This window comes from Alexandromys fortis, unplaced genomic scaffold, assembly GCF_014885135.2.
Source record: "Alexandromys fortis isolate MF-2015 unplaced genomic scaffold, M_Fortis_MF-2015_v1.1 scaffold_333, whole genome shotgun sequence".
Lineage (NCBI taxonomy): Eukaryota > Metazoa > Chordata > Mammalia > Rodentia > Cricetidae > Alexandromys > Alexandromys fortis.
In genome coordinates this window covers 365,570-383,702 of record NW_026068330.1, presented here as the reverse complement: position 1 = coordinate 383,702, position 18,133 = coordinate 365,570, and the positions used below count along the sequence as shown (strand labels likewise).

Below are 18,133 nucleotides of genomic sequence, written 5' to 3'. Positions count from 1 at the left end.
CACCACACTGACATCCAAAGGGGCTGTACCAGCTTGCATTCCCAGCAGCAATGCAGGACTGTTCCCTTTACCCCACAAACTCTCCAGCATAATTTGTCATCAGTGTTGTTGATCGTGGCAATTCTTACAGGTGGAAGATGGAATCTGAGAGTTGTTTTGAGCCCTCTTACAGAGATGAATAAGTCTGGAATCTGACTCTTATCTCCTCACTCTGATTCACTCAGATTTTTACAATTTCGTTTCCTCAATAGTCAAATATCTCAGCTGTAGAATCAACCACACTAGATATGTTTCAGGAGGTCTCCGAGATGCTCACCCTGCACATTGGCTCCAGGAAAATCACAGATAAACTCTGTAATCCATTTCTCTTTGAAAAAAATCATGCATCAGTATCTGGAAGTATGATTGATGGATCAGACAGATTAAAATATTAAGGGGTATATTTGATGGTTTATTGGACTTGGGCCCATACTTCATCTCATATGGATCAACTGACTGGTAACAAAATTAGGTCAGTGACAAGCATCAGAAAGGAAATCTAAGTCACAAATATGAAATTCCATGTGAAAATTCATGAAGAAGAGCTGTCACATTGGTGAGCATCTACAAAAAGAAACAGATTTCTCTTCAGTATTAAGCATTTTTTTCCTATTCATTGCATGATCATCATTAGCTTGGAAGTCTAAATCATCCTGCCTGCAGTATGAAATGTCAAGGCTCTTCCAGTAGAATTCCTCAACAGGCATCTGAATAGACCTTGAGTTACAGTCATGTAGCCATATTGGCAAATATCCTCATTATACTTCAATAATCTATTTGGTTTTTATTTAGGAAGGCCAAAATTCTTCTACATATTGATCAATCACCACTTTGCAATCGGAGAAAGAAGACATGAATGTGCTTTGGAAACTCACTGATCCTTCAGGCATTCTTCTTAATTAAGCATATAGTAGCATTGATTCTAACTTAGAATTGGAGAAGAGAATTTACAGTAGCCAAAAGGCATTCCTAAGATGATACCATCAATCAATCAAAAGAATTTAGATTTCTTATGGAGGTGAACTCTGTGCTATAGGAACATGCAAAGTCAGTCACTGTTATCAACTATACTTTTCAGTAACATAATCCTGGAGATTATAGCTGCACATATCTCTGTGCTATTTGTTGTTAAGAAATTTACTCAAACTAAACAGTCCTCAGCAAAGCACCAATGATACTTGTAACACCCAAGTATTGCAAACACTATAGGAGATCATCATGTGTCACTGTGTGTCAGTATTCTGTAACAGGAATACCGTGGTTGTAGTGCAGGCTCTTGGAACAGAGGTAGACTATGAATTTGGAGTCAGTGATTAATGATTAATTTATTAACCTACCCCTCAGATCTATCTCATTAATATTAACTGTGTTGCTGGATGAGTTTTGTTAATAATAAACCAACAGTCTTTATGTCATCACCTAGGAATTTGATGTTAATTTTATATGTGATCAAATATTTCTGCTCTAAGTACTGACCCAATTTTCACAGACAAGTGTGTCCACATTGACATCAACGTGAGACTATGTGTATCAATTTTACTAATTTGAAACTATCTGCTCCCTGAACCTCGTATTCAGGGTTACTAGAAATTTCTTTATGCAATGAGAATTAAATTTTAGTCTAGATGTTCCTTCCCTCTACACTTAACCATAAATTTTGAACTTCAGGTTATTCTTTCCTGTCCTCTCAGCCTCAAGGCAGCTTCCTGAACCTTTGGAGTCTCCGACACACCTCAGATCTGTACTGTGACTCTGTGTCTTACACAATAAGAAATGTCAGAGTCCTCATAGATTGGACTGCTGAGCACCATGTAGCATGTGTTGGATATTGTTTCTGAATCCAGTATGATTCTCTTCTGGTACTTCTGTTTATAGTTTGTTTTACCAGTGCTTAGGAATATACACCTAATCCTTTGTAGCTCATATTCAGTCTTCTGCCTCACCCAGTAGAGACGCTGTCTGAGTCAAAATCGGTGCAGGACACCTTTCCTGCACTTCCCAGACTCCTCAGTTCAGCTCTAGACAGCTCTACTGGAACCTTGACCTTACAATTATTATAAGGATTCTATTTTCACTTCAGTCTCTGGCTCCCTACTCAGGTTGGGTTCTAGGAATACACTTACCTATAGCCACCAGGTAGAAAATGATCCAGCTTCATTCCAGGCCTAGAACCTGGGTACAGGGACAGTGAACAGATTTCATTCATGTGGTACTGTATCATATGGGGATATCACTGTATTTACAAATATTATCCCTGTAATTTAAACATGAATGAGGAAGGATATCACTTAGATAAAAACATGAATCTGTCTGATACAGTCAGAAAAGTTCAAGGTTTTCTGTGTTACTCAGTGAGGGTGGTGAGTTTCAAGTCCTGAACCTGTCTGGAGAAATACATTCCTGGTTCATACTGACAATTGTGCAGACAGAGTTCTTTCATTCCATTAAGAATCATATTGTTACGCCCATGTTTTTTAATGTGATTCACCTATCAGTGGTTCAGGGCCATCTGATCTTCCTATGAGTCAACCACAGCAGTGATGCCCAGAAGGTGCATTGATTATCTTGCCCCCATGAGATATTGGCACAGAACACTGGACAGTAGAGTTGTCCATTCCACACAGTGATCAGCAGAATGATGCAAATCTGGTGTTTTCAGCTGGGTAATCCTGGGACAATGTCTCCAAAAATGTTTCCATGGTCTTGATGCAAAAATATCTTTAACCTGTACTAATAAGTGGTTCACAAACTAGTTTCCTATTTAGCGGCAATAGGATTCTAATTTGGCTCATATATTCCTATTTGACCTTCTATATTGATTTTATTAAACAAAAAGTGTGGATGTGTTGTACCATATAGATCTCACATTTCAACTACAACACAGTCTCTGGATGTAATGATGTTGGCAATGAAATCCACAGAGTCTGTTGGAATTCCCTCTGTTCACAACTTCCTTGTCAGATTCTGCTACCATTTGCTTCTTTAGTGTTGGTGGATCAACAGTGCCAGTTCTTGATTTGAAGAGTCCATTAATAAAATATGTCTATGCTTTCTTAAAGGAATGCTATTTCTAAGTTTCCTCAAGGCAGTTCTGACCCTAATATACCCTGCTTTAGGGAGATGTTCTTATCTACTTGAAGAACTTCTTTACACCTTGAGTGTTGTGACACACATAAAGAAGCTATTTCTTTATGATTTTATGAGACATATTTGAAACAATTGTCCCTATACTTACTCTGGAATAAGATAATCAAAACAAAGTCAGTTTGCAAAGGTAAATAAGATTTGGTGGTCTATAGGAGTTGGCCACATTTCAGATTACAAGCCTCTTCCCACTCTACACTAAGGCAATTGTGTGGCAAATACTACAACTCTGTTATCATTTTTACTCATTAACACAATAACCAAAATTTTTAGAACCTACAGGCATATGGCAAGTTGTTCTCAGGATGGTTACTTCTGTTAATAAAAGGATATTTGACCAAACAATCTTCAAGCCATCCCAGGAAGGCTCCCACGTCCCAATCAGTGTATTATTAACTCTTAATTGTCAGAGTGCCCAAGAAAAATCCTCAGGCGAAAGCTGCTATAGTTATTATTCAAATTCTGGCATAATACAATGTTTATATTTTTTATCTTTATAGAATATATTCATCATCTGTCTACATTATTTTTTGCCTATCCAAGTCTCTGTGTAGGACAGAGGTAACTTCAGCTTATCTAACTTTGCAAACTCTTCAAATCAAGAACTGGCACTGTTGATCCACCAACACTAAAGAAGCAAATGGTAGCAGAATCTGACAAGGAAGTTGTGAACAGAGGGAATTCCAACAGACTCTGTGGATTTCATTGCCAACATCATTACATCCAGAGACTGTGTTGTAGTTGAAATGTGAGATCTATATGGTACAACACATCCAAACATCAAAAGGTTTGAGACTGTGGGGCAGGTTTCAGAGACTGGGAAGGAAGTAAATATGGGACCAAGGAATAACTTTGATCTCAGAAGCTCCCTCAATTAACATGTACATCCATTGATTTGATTAATATTTTTTTCTGAAATGTAATTTAATCATACTTGACCAACTTACAGGAATTATATTCATATGCAGTGCATTTGGACACATGTCTAGCATTCTAAGAGACTGGAACTTCTGCAGAAATACACAGCCAGAGTTAACTATAAACCTGAAGTTGTGTAACATTTAAGACTCCAAAGACTTTTGTTTTCCCAGGAGTTATCATTTGGATTTTACTGTTAAAATCATATTTCAGTTTATTAAAAACTACCTTCAAAATGTCCCATTCTCTTAGAATCCAGAGATGGACACTTTTTATCATACTTCATAATCACAGTTTTCACTTTTTATTATTTTATTAATGAAGAAACATTTCAATGAATGTGTTCATTGCTGAAGAGATTGTGAAGGTATGGTTTACACTAGTCATCCTAAATCAGCATCCTTTATTTCACAGAAATAATTTTGAAAAGTTGTTACAAAAAAGTGAGAGACAAAACAACATTCAGAATTTCGTTTCTGTGAATGTCTTAAAGCTTATCTTCTCTGTCATGTTAGACCTAGGGTAGCTTCCTGCTCCTCCAGGGTTTCTGACACACTCAGGATGTGGTTGCAACACTGTGTCTAGCACAGAAATAAACCGCAGTCTTCAGATGTCAGGCTGCTGAGCTCCATGTAGGCTGTGCTTGAGGATTTGTCTGCAGTCAGTTTGGCCTTTCCCTTGAACTTCTCATTGTAGTTAGTAGCACCATTACTAGGATAAATCCATCCAATCCACTCCAGGCCCTGTCCAGGACTCTGCTTCACCCAGTGCATATAATAGTTAGAGAAAGCATAGCCTGAAGCCTTGCAGGACAATTTCACTGAGGTCCCAGGTTTCCCCAGTTCAGGCCCTGACTGATGCAGCTGTACTTGGGAGTGGACACCTGTGAAGAAATAGAGTAGATTGTCAGAGACCTTGTCACCTCAGTCCCTGTCTTCTCCTCAGATTTGGAATTAGAAATCCCTTACCTGTCATTACTGACACAAGGACGAGAATAATACAGCTCCATCTCATGGTGTGGGCCTTGTGTGCTCAGTGACTGGAGAAGACACTGATCATATGTTGTTGTTAGGGGTGGACATTCCTGTATTTACCATAATACATGCAGGCAATTTGCATATTCAAGAACAGGGGATTTCTTAAATAAACACCTAGTCCAGTTTGAGAAGGTGGGGAGGACACTTGAGTCAAGCAAGAGGATGGTGAAATTCAAGTCCTAATCCTGTCTGAGGAAACACATGACATTTCATTATCTCAGCTCTGCAGATGCTGTGGGTGTAAGAAAAGGACCTAAGCGCTCAATTCTGGCCTGAGGCAGTTTCTCCACTTTGTGACAAGGTTGTCATTTTGATTTACAGATAGAGGTTGTGATGATAATGGCCATGACTGGAAATTTCAAAACTTACTAAATTTTGAGAAATTACAGCCTCATATCGCATGATTAATATTTGCCATAATAGAAGGTTTCATAGAAAAACTCACTGAAATGACCTAAAGAAACATACCTCGGAAATATTTGCATATTGATGTTTAATGCAGCACTAATTACCATAATTTATGGAAATAAACTTCATGTCTGTCAGGAGATGGTTGCACCAAGAACACATTGCTATATGTGTGACATAATAGGAATAGTTCATCTGAAAGAATAAGGAACTTATATTACCTCTAGGAAATCAATGTAACTGGATATAACTGTATTAATTAAAATTATCTCTGAAAAACAGACAATATATGAAACTCTAAGTAGTTTTCATATATTGAATAAGTACACAGAACTATTTGTGCAAATATCTAACAACTTAAAAATGAAACTGTCTAGCAGAATATAGCAAAAACAGGAATATCTAGAAAATAAAGTGTAGTTGTTATGGGGGAAATATGCACAGTTGTAAAATATACAGCTCTGAAAATTCTAAACATATATAAAATTGTTATTTCCATTTTTCCAAACAATTGTGCCTATTCTATAAAATTTCCCTTTATGTATAAATTATAGTATAATCATGTCTATCCTCAACTATGTTCCTCTGTCTTCTTTGGGACCTTCCAAAAAGTCTCTGCTTTGTTTCTTAATAGCAGAGTAAGTCCAAACTGTGCTATCTATTTACACATTGGTGTGTCATTCCATAGTAAAGAAGGTGATGAAGAAGCCTCTACTTTCCCAAAAGTGATTATACTTTTTTCATCTCTCATCCAATACCAATAGAGTCAGAGCTTGGAGTTAGCCAGCGAGAAAGCCCTGCCTCTCATGTTGCAATATTTCTTCAAATTTTTATTTTTTTCTCATAAAGTACATCACAATCAAAGTTTCTTCTTACTCGTCTCTCTCACCCATACTTCTGTCTCCCCAAGATGCATCCTCTTCTGTTTCCACCCAGAAAATTGCAGACATTTCAGGAACATCCATAAAATATGGCATAGGAAGCTACAATAAGACTAGGCAAGTACCATATCATCAGCCTGGATGAATCAATCCAGTAGAAAGAAATGTACTCAAAGAATGTAATTAAAGTTGATCATCACATAACTCTCAGACACTAGTGGACAGTTCTTATTGGAAGGCTGTTATTGAAGGCTACAACATATGGTAGTTTATATGATCATTGATGTTCTTTTTCCCAATGCAGACTGAATAACACCTTCCTACATTAGGAAAAGAAGCTGAAGGGAGAATTTCCCATTCAATTTCTGGTTGGTTTATCTATGGCATACAGTGATACAGTCCTTATCTCACAGTGAAATGCAGTTCATAACAACTTTAATGTTCTATTTTACCCCAGTTAGAATGACTATGAGCAAGAAAATAAATGATAACAACTTCATATTTGGTTGTGGAGAAAGGGTGATCCTCATGCACTGTTCACGACAGGATACATTAGTGTCCTGAGTTTGGAAACTTCATCAAAAATACAAAATAAAACTATTCTGTACTCTAGTTTTATCACTCCAAGTGTATACTCAAGAGGCTATACATCTTATTATAAAGGCACTTGCACATCAATATTTGTTGCTACTCCATTCACAACAGATGTGAAATGGAATCAACCTAGATTTCCAACAAAGAACAAATAGATAATGAAACCTGGGCAATTGAACAATGGGATATTACTCAGTAGTAAAACAAGAATCATGAACTATATAAGTAAATGGTTGAGACTGGAATAAATATGCTGAGTGAGGTCACCCATATCCATGAAGACACATGCTTCATGTTCTCTCATCTATGTGAGTCCACAATTTGAATACTTGCTTAGTGGTTTAATTTGTAGATGTCAAATGACTAGTAATGCATCATTAGTGCCTGAGGTATTAATGGAGAAGTATAATAAAACAGGTACAAGAGGAAACCAGAGGGGGACCCTGGAGAAAGAAAGTCTCAAGCATGAAGTGGGACTTGGGAACTGAGAAATCGGGAATTGGTGTAAGGCAAACCAAAATTGGAGGTTATAAGAAAGCTATGTGTAAATACAGGATCTTGCAGCAGAATTAAAGATAAAGATGTAGACAACATGGAGTGTGTGTTGCATGACAAAATGAAGTTAGATTGCTTACAGTAAAGTTAAGTTACTATGGAATAAAGAGAAAAATAAATTATAATTGTTGTTTCAGTAACAGAACATGGTGAAATAATAAACAGTAAATAATTGTCTCATTCTAAATTTGCAGTTTTCTTTAGTTGACAATATTTTTTGTTAAGATAATAATTTGATGAGAGAGCATTTACATAAAAACTAATGAATTAATGAAAACTGTAGGCAAACCTTGTTATATTTAGGTAAGTTAGATAAGACTTGTAGTTAGTTTAGCTGTTAGTGCTATTTCAGTGATCTGTTCTCATCATGATCTATGGTTAGCTGGGTTATTGTAGAAAGCTTAGTATAAAGCACGAGAACGAACTTTGAATTATATTTTAACCTGTGAGCATTTAAACAGAGGTTCCTGCCTGGGTGAACAGTGCTGCTTTCCAAATACATGAGTTATTAATTTATCATCTCAATGACAAATTAGAATAACTCTCTATGAGTTAATGGTCAGAGAGGCCCGACGGGTATAAAATCAGTATAAGGTATTGAAATTGTCCTTAGTTGACCCCAATAACTCAATAGTTAGACTGGAAACAATTAAAAACTCAATAGATTGTAGGAGCCAGAGCAGACTGGGTGTCCTAAGGAAAATATCTTAGAGACATAACAGGACTGAAGCATACATGAACCTACAGAGTTTATGAAAGCATGCACAATGCCTGCAAAGATTCTATCCAGCAAAGATTCTATCCAAATGGTTTTCCGGTGATGAGAGAGGGGGAGAGAGAGAGAGAGAGAGAGAGAGAGAGAGAGAGAGAGAGAGAGAGAGAGAGAGAGAGAGAGAGACTAACAGACACCCACAAACTCTCAACCCAAAGCAAGAAGTTTCAGCAATTTTTGCTTGCAAAGTAAGAATTAGTTTATTGTAATTGAGTCTCATTGGGTATATTAACCACACTTAAGGGTGGATCCATGCCCAGGTGTAGATGGCCAACACAAAAGGACCTCAATTGTATGTTGGTAGATATTTCCTGTCATATCAATTTATACTGCATTTCTTTTCATCTAATATGTGTTTGCTTCATGCTATGGTTCCAGGATTTAATTGCCTAAATTTTTTTTGGTTTTGTTTGGTGTACTTTAGATTTGGTCTCTCTCTCTCTCTCTCTCTCTCTCTCTCTCTCTCTCTCTCTCTCTCTCTCTGTGTGTGTGTGTGTGTGTGTGTGTGTGTGTGTGTATGTGTGCGTTTCTGCGATCTGTGTATTTTTGATTGTTTTAATTCTATTTTTAACCTTTTTTGTTTGTTTGCTTTTTACAGAGATTTTTACAGAGAGAAAGAGCTGGATGGTAGGGAGGAAGGAAGAATCTAGAAAAAGTTAGAAGATAGATATCAGTAATTATAATAAATTGCATTAAAATTTATTTTAAAAATATATAAACGGTAAATGAAAAGTAAGTAAAATAAGCAAGAAAATTTACACCTCTGAAAATTTAATAAATAATTTTTACTGTTCCTTAGCATAAAAACATCACATGTCAATCACAGCAGGTGAAGATCAGCTAGTAGATTTTAATAGAATACGGATTAACCTCCACTCAAACCTCATCTTTTTACTAGAGATTCTTGGTACTATTGTGCCCCCTTCTGGTTCTGAGATCCCCTGCAGGTTGGTTTGTTAATTCTTACAAAGAAGTGGCATTGTCTGCCATGAGCACCAGCATCCCTGCCACTTTAGTGCTCACAGAGCTCAGCTTCAGGGAAAAAATGGCTCTGGTTCTTAGGTGATGCTGATTGGACAATTGAGAAACTGATTTTAAATTATGCCTATATGACTGTCAATATCTCTCTTGATGCCAGGATCTGCTTGGGTGGATCCAGTTCTAGCTGTTCCTGCTTGTAATACACAAAATAAGAACAGACCTGGGTCTTTGAAGCTTTCATCTTGTTACAACTGGGAGAGAGAAACTGAGCTCAGAAAAACTCAAAGGATCTTGAGTTCAGCTGTATCCCCCAGGTGTTAATGTATGAATTCCTGAAACACTCAGATACAGGAGTCAAAAGAAAGAGGAGGAACAATGGTGACACTCACAGACCAGGTAACAACTCAAGGAAAACACTTTCACATTGAGGAGATAAAAGTCAGGCCAATGTGAAATCCAACCCAATATATTTACCATAAAGTATTTAAGAGAATGAAAGAGTAGAGATGATCCTTTGACAAGAATCCTCAGGGGTAGAGCGTATATCTCTTTAGACAGTTTTCTCTCGCTCTGTCTCCCTCTCTGAATTCAGGATCTTCTTATTCTTGGCCAGAGAATGTGTTAGTAAAGGTTTCAAAGTGTTGAAAGTTTTCACAAGAAAGGATCAATTTAGAAGGTGCTTCTAGGAATGAGAAAATTCAAGAAAACTACGCAGTATTTTGTCAATATTCCTGTTTAAATTTCTGAAGTGTATCTACAAATATTAAAATAAAAATTCATGCTACAGAAAGCCAAGCTACTCACATATGTTTTGTTCTAACTTCAGGACCGTGAACCATTTGTGCATAATATTGCAGGAGAAAAGCAGGTTGAGCCAGTCAGTTGTATGGTTTCTCTTCTATCACTGACCATAATTGGTATGATGTCATTGGGTCTTTTAGTTCATAAGGTAGCACCCTCCGGGCAACATCTCATTATAAAGGAATAGTTCTCAGTACAGTTCATGAGACTAAATGGACTAAATTTGGCATTTCTTCTCCTGTACATGTCAAAGTGGTGTCCATAAGTCTTCCCCTCAGTCTAGTTTTGTGGGATGCTGAGGGCTATCGTGTGTGACAATGTACAGGAGTCTTTGCCTGCTTAATCCATATGGCTTCACAGAGACATCCTCCTCATAAAATGAAATATATTCACAAAATGCCTGGGCCCTGAAATTCTTGAGACATGGCATGTGAGTCTGCTCCTAAGGTAAACCAGTGTTGATTTAGCAGCATATGCTGATCTGATGCAATGTCTGTGGAACTATGTGAGACTTTCCCCCCAAAAAATACATGAACACATTGATTTCTAGCATTCTCATCCACCTTTTACTTGTGGATTATTTCCCAATTCACATCTGTCTGGCACCTGGTTTTATGAACCATAAATGCACAGTAGTTCCTTGTGTTATTGCTTCTATGTTAGATGCATCTTCACCACTGAAGGGCGTGAATATGACTTGCGCTATTCCTGAGTCTCTTTACAGATAGATTTGCATATTAAACCTGGATCATACCTATCTCACTTTCTAACTCACAGATGGAAACACCATGGTTTCCTCAGTGGTCAGATATCTCATCTGAAACAAGAACCAAATTAGATGTGTTTCTGCAGGTCTGGAGTGTCTGCTAGGTAATTTACCTGTGGAGGATGTTAGAGATAACTTCTACATTCCCCTCCTCTGGAATGTCATGAATCAGTATCTGGAATTACTATTGACAGAACAACTAGACTGTACAAATCAAGGAGAATATCTGTGAAGGTTTATTAAATGTGTACCCATTGCTTATTATTGAAGGGACACCTCATGACACAATTAGATCACTGTAAAGGATAAAAAGCAATTACAGGCCACAATGTGTAATCATATAAGATTACTCATGAGAAAGACTTGGTACATTGATTGGCATCTAGAAAAAATTAATGAAATCCTCATGAATCTTTGTGGTTCTAAAAAAACAGAGTCAATTATAGGATATGGATACCTTCTGTCTATTAAAAAGAGACTTAAGTCAGACAAGACATTGTATGCTTTGAGTGTGGGCATAAGAATTGAAAAAAGAATCTGATAAAATTCCAAGATTCAGCAAGTGAAGAAGTAACTATATATTTCTTCACTGAAAGTGAACTCTGTTCTGAAATCCCAGAGATTAAGTGTTCTTGGAAAGGCAACTCTTATCACAGAAGGGAGACACAAAATGGTATGTATGTAATCTGGTGTCATGAGAAGTGCAAGTAGTAATGACATGTCTCTATTACTCACCAATTTATGACTATGGACCCAAAAATCATTATCAGCTCAGAAGCCTGAGGTCTCTTGCATGCAATATAAGATGTTGTGGCCCTTCTAGCAGAAATGTAAAGCAGCTATGTATGTGGACCTTCAGTTAAAGGTTTGCAGCATGTTAGATGCTATAAATTTTTCTACATATTGATCAATCCACATGTTGCCATTGGAGGAAAGCAGTAATGTGCTTTGGAGAGTCACTGGTATTTTATGTATTATTTCCTATTTTCAATTTTTATATAAATTTGCGTATTTTACATCATGACTACAGTTTTCTGCTCCCTTCTCTCTTGCAGTCCCTCCCCACACATATCCCTCCTTTCCACTCCTTCTCCATTTCTGTTGAGGAAAGGACAGGTCTCCCATTAGTACCAACAAAATATGGCTAATCAAGGTACCGTAGAATTAATCACCTCCTTCTACTTTGATTGAGCAAGGAGACACAGTATGACAACTAGGTTCCCAAAGCCAGTAAAAAAGTTTTAGACATTCCCTGTCCTCATTGTTAGGAATTCCACAAGATACCCAATTCTAACATATATGCAGTGGACCTAGACCATTCCTTTGCGGGCTATCTGGTTGCCTGTTCAGTCTCTGTGAATCCCTATGATCTCAGGTTAGTTGATTCTCTGAGTTTTCTTGTTGTGTCCTTGATCCCTTGGCTCTTACTATACTTTCTCCAACTTTCCTGTGGGATTCTCAGTGGGTCTGCTTCTGTTTCCATATTTTGATGGATGATACCTCTATTAGGACAATTGCACAAGACACCAATCAATGAGTATAGCAGAATTTTGATTCAGCACACATTTGCAAGGTTCTAACTTAGAATTGGAGAAGAATATTCACACTTGCTAAAAGGTATTATGAGGATTATAAAATCTATTCACAGCATTCAGATTTCTCATTGGGGAGGAACTCTGTGATGAAAGAGCAAGCAGACAGGTCACTGTTCTCAGCTACCCTTCTCAATGACAAGCCCCAGAGATCACAAGTGCCATGTGTCTCTATGTTTCTCCTTGCTTCGATATTCATTCAAACTGAGTATGTATCCTCAAAACTGTAGAACATGTGATTGTGTCTCTGTGGTTCAGTGCAATGCAGTATGCTGTGAATACAAGGAAGGGTATTGGGAGTTAGGAAGACTATGAGTGTGGAACCTGTGATCAGTGGTTAATCTCTGAACCTACCCCTCTGATCTCATGAATAAAAACTGGATGATGAAATCATTTTTAATAGTAATTGAAAAGTAATTTTGGACATCTCCTGAAAATTAGAGTTTGATTTACTAGGTGATCAAACACTTCTGCTCAAAGATATTGACCCAGTTATGGTAGTAACCTGTGCTGATATTAATATCAACATGGGGCTATGTATCGACTTTAGTAATATGAAGCTTCATCCTTTCTGAATCTTTTATGAAGTGTCACTAGGAAAATGCCTATGCAATAGAATTCAATCTTAGTCCTGTTATTTATTTATTCAACATTTATCGATAATTCTGAACAAGTCTACATTTTACTCTTCTCTGTCCTCTCAGCAGCAAAGCAGCTTCTTGCTCCTTCAGAGTTCCTGAAATGTCTCAGATGTGTGCTGTGACTCTGTGTCTTGCACAGTAATTGATAACAGAGTCCACGGGTGTCAGGATATTGAGATTCATGTAGGCTGTGTTGAAAATGGTGTATGCATAGACTGTGGCTCTGTCCTCAAACTTATTACCTGTAGTTTATTCTAAGAATGTTTGCGAGTATGTTTCAAATCCATTCAAGCCCACATGCTAGCATCTGCCTCACCCAACTCATATTGGAAAGGGGGAAGACATGAATCAAAATCCTTGCAGGACACCTTTACTGAAGCTCCGGAACCCTCAATTCAGACAAAGACTTCTGCAGATGAGGCTGAAAATGGATTCCTGTGGAGAGGAAATAGTGGCTGTTATAGTTACTTCACCCTCATTCCCTTCCTCAGGCCTAAGACTAAAGATTCACTTACCTGTAGCTGCTGCCACCAGGCAGAGCATGATCCAGCACCAATCAATGTTGAAACCATGTGTGCTCTGGGACTAGGGACAAAAGTGTAATAATGTGCTGCTGTAGAGATTATGGAGATCCTTTTATATACACCCAGACATGGTATTATTTACAACCAGAACCTCTGTAATATATATAAATACTCATGAGGAAGGGTATTTGTTAGATCAACAATTGATCCTGTTTGAGAAAGAACAGAAAGAAGATTCTGTTTTAGACAGCAATGTGGTGAGATATGAGCCTCAAATCTGTCTAAGGAAGTGCATTATTTGCTCCATCCTGGTCTTTGTGCACACAGAGCTCTTCTTTCCCACTGATAATCAATTCATCACATACATTAATGTGATTTACACTATAATGGTTCAAGGTTCAAGGGACACATGAATCTCCTTAGGGTCAACAATTAAATGTGATGTGAGAAGGTCCATTGAGATTATCATGGTCCAAAAGACACTAGCACAGAACATTGGAGACTGCTGTCCATGACAACACCAGTGATCAGCAGGACTATGGATACCTATGATATCATCTGTGAAGTATTGGGACACTTACTCACAAAACGTTTCTGAGGGTTGTGAGTCCTACATGACCTTAATCTATGCTAATAAGTGCTTCATGCTTATACAGAGGCAATAGGAATGTAATGTGGCCTTTGTCGGGTTAACATATGGGTTCTATTTAACAAAGAACCTCTCTGGTGTTATAGCATGGATATCTCACATGTCAGCTACACCATAAGCTCTGAGTGTAATGAAATTTACAATGGAAATCAGGGTCTGTTGTAATCTCAATGCACAACTTCCTGTTCTACTTCTGCTGCCATTTACTCCATAGGGATTGGTGAGTCTATGATGACCCCTTCCAGTCTTAGGACCCTGTTTCTGTAACTTTGTCTATAGTGTCAGACACAGTCCTCTTATAATGTCTCCTCCTTCTCTTTTTTCATTCTCTAACTGCTGGTGTTGAGTAGATATTTAGTGATCAAAGGATAAGAGAAGATTTTTTCTTTGCATATTATTACTGTCCTGCAGAGCCATGGGTGGTGACAGAAATGACCTCTACTATTAATGCTATGGCTGTATATTTGTGTCAACATCCCTCAATTTTATTTCAACATATTTACTTTAATTTCTATAGTTTAATGTTTAAAATTATTTTAAAAGCTATTTAGAAACACTCTATATGCTCATTCCTGATTAACATCACATGCATAAGAACATGAATTTGATTTTACTACTCAAAAATAAAAAATAAAAACACTATTAAAAAAACTAAAAACTATATTCACATATCTATTGGTTACCTTTATTGAGAGTTTGTCAGACACTAGCATTGTGCGTAGCATTCAAAGAGAAGCTTCATATTGCATTAAATTACTAAATAAATCTGTAATTAAAATACAGAAATCTTTAACTGCTGAGAGTATGTGATATTAGAGTATTTGATCTACATAACAGCTCTATCAACTCATCTATGCCTCTGACTGCACTGGAGAATAGAGGCAGAAAACAAGTCAAATAAATAAATGAGAATATATGTGCATTAGAGATGTTTCTTATATAAACCATAGCTATGCATTCAAGAAGTACTCAAGAAGTATGTATTAAAGAAGTAGCTATGGTCCTATTCATGATACTTGCAGAAGATTGGGAATCTCACAGATTCATCATGGACAGTAGCAGAGAATCCAAGGCTTCACCCCTACTTGAATGTCTGTTGACAAAATGGATGTTGAGAAATGGACTGCAATTTCTTCAGTCATACATCTTCTGGTAACACTTGCAGTACATCTACTTGACAGCACTCCTTCCCCCACTCAGTGAAGAAATTCAACTTAAATGCCATTGGTCACATATAAAGGAGGACAAAGAACTAAGAGAACGATGTGTAGCAAGAAAGGTAAAAGATGAGAAAGAGGAATGAGAGTAAAAGTAACGAAAGTCCTTTACACATATTTATAAAACTTCCTAATAAATATTTCAAAATTGAAAAAAAGAAATATATTGGCAGTAATATGAAATCATCTATGGGGTGGAGGTATTCATCTATATAAGAGGAGGCAGACCAAATGTGAAATGAGTTCAAGGAGCAAATTTTAATTTACCTAGGATTGCAAAGCTTCTAATATATGTTTGGCCAAGGGAACTTATATTCACCAAAAGCCATTCTTAGCATGACATTCTCCATATTAGTCACAGAGCATCACATTTGTTCATGGAGAGACTGACACCTAGAAGAACCTAAGTAGTGACTGTTAGTAAAGAGTCATCCTATTGATGTTAATCCGTGGAAATTTTTCTAGTGCCAGATCCCATCCTGGTTATGGTCCCCCACTTTATTCAAAACTAAGTGCTCTACAGAAGTAGGCTGAGCCCCCATATAGTACATGGACTTTGGGAGGTAATGGGATGTCAGTGCAGGTTTCGTTTCTGTGACAGATTTGTACTGTAGACACGGCATCAACACTGGGGAAGGCTGTGAATATGGGGTCAATATAAATTTCAAAACTCTCTTTCAGTTCTGCCATTAACATGAACTGGTTATTCAAATAAATTGTGTGAAATGAAAATGGCAGAGAAAATCAGAGGTCCAACAGAAATTATATTTAGAAATCATTTCATTCAGATTTTTCTTTCATTTCTTCTTGTTAAAATAAAATGTTACATATAATATAGTCTGATTACAGGACCTTTCCTCTACTCCTCCTAGTTTCTCCCCACCTCTCCTCATATCCACAGTCGTAATTACCCTATCTCTCTAAAAAAAAAAAAAAGAGGTTCCTATGGATTAATAGTGAAAGAGCCTAAAATAAAGACAAGGGGAAAAATGGAAAGAGGACAAAACAACCAAATGTGAAAATGTGGTAATGAAAGAGCACAAGATACAGATTTAGATGCACACACACACGCACACACACACACAGAGAGAGAGAGAGAGAGAGAGAGAGAGAGAGAGAGAGAGAGAGAGAGACATTAACATAGTCAGGAACTCCATGAGATCATAATATATATGCAAAGGGTCTGTGCAGTAGAATAAAGCAGAAAACCAAATGCAATGCCCTGTGATAGACAAAGAACCACAAAAGTTGTAAATGAGTTGATCTTGTTTTGGGCACCTACTGCTGGGAATATCATTGAGAGTGGTCTGTTTCCCCTGTGAGATTCCCTCTGAGAAAACTAATTTGTCATTTGCAAGTGGTTATCAGAATTTATATGATGAAATATTTCTTTTTCAAAATATTGATATAGGATTGAGAGAAGCATATGCTCACATTTTCACAAACATTTGGATCTTTTTCGTCAGTTAAAAGCTGCTCACTCTTTGAATCTTAAAGCCAGATTTATCAGGAAATTTATGAATATAGTGAGAAAGAATTCATAACTGAAGTCAGCCAGATCAGGAGCTGGGAATCTACATTAAAAACACACAGGATACATAGTTCTCAGACCACACATTAAGCTATCCCTTAACTCCAGATGAGGGACAGCACTGAATTAGGTGCACAACAGTCAGAACTGTAATTTTGCAATTCAACAGAGAAACAGAGGATACAATGAAGAAAGGCAGTTAGGAAAAGCATTTTATTAAAATTTCATTTCCATCACGTTTTAGCCATATATTACAGTCCTTAAGAAGAGGAGAGGGGATTGGAGAACATAATGTTTAACTGTGAATGAGCCTGGCCCCTCCTTCCACTTGGATCCTCTAGAATTAATAACATTGCTCCAGTCAAGGGTCTTTACTACCCGCTGTCTGAATGAAAAGTCTATTAGAGTTTCCTGAGCTTCCCCTGCAGCTGATCCTGGGGACCACTCTTGGTCTCATAGACTTTTCTGCATGTAGTTGAGTTAGGATTAGATGTCATATTTGTTTTAAGAAAATCAACCAAAGAAGGACTTGCTTATTTTCAAAGACAGCAACAATTTTTAGAGTATGTAATTGCAAAAAGGATCCCCAGAAAACCATCAGATGGAGAAGGCTCCCAGATAATAACAGAAAAGTACTAATTATGCCTACTTCAATGCTTCATGTATGCTGATTGCCCCCTGCTGGTCACTGGTCATAGCAGAGAGGTTTTTGGCTGGGCTCTCACACAAGAGTCCTCATTGGGTCCCGTGTACAGTAATACATGGCTGTGTCCTCAGTTCTCAGGTTTTTCATTTGAAGGAAGATCTTGCTTTGGAAATCATCTCTGGAGATGTGTTGTAATAGAAGCGGTGGGCTACATTACTGGCGCCTGGCCACCCGCATGGCTAGCTTTATCCAAAATAATTACATGGAAACTGTATTCTTTTAAACACTGCTTGGCCCATTAGTTTTAACCTCTTATTGGCTAGCTCTTACATATTGGTCTAACCCATTTTTAATATTCTGTGTAACACCACGATCTGGCTTACCAGGAAAGATCTTAACCTGCGTCTGTCTGGAGTGGGAGAATCATGGCAACTGTG

At 37.4% G+C, this 18,133-nt stretch overlaps 1 pseudogene and 1 gene segment (V, D, J or C); both read right to left on the bottom strand.

Moving 5' to 3' along the window:
* The window catches only part of LOC126495212 (Ig heavy chain V region 3-like), a 160,993-nt gene that overhangs the window by 118,334 nt on the left and 24,526 nt on the right, over positions 1-18,133 (bottom strand).
* On the bottom strand, positions 4,658-5,162 carry LOC126495228 (Ig heavy chain V region 102-like; annotated as a pseudogene).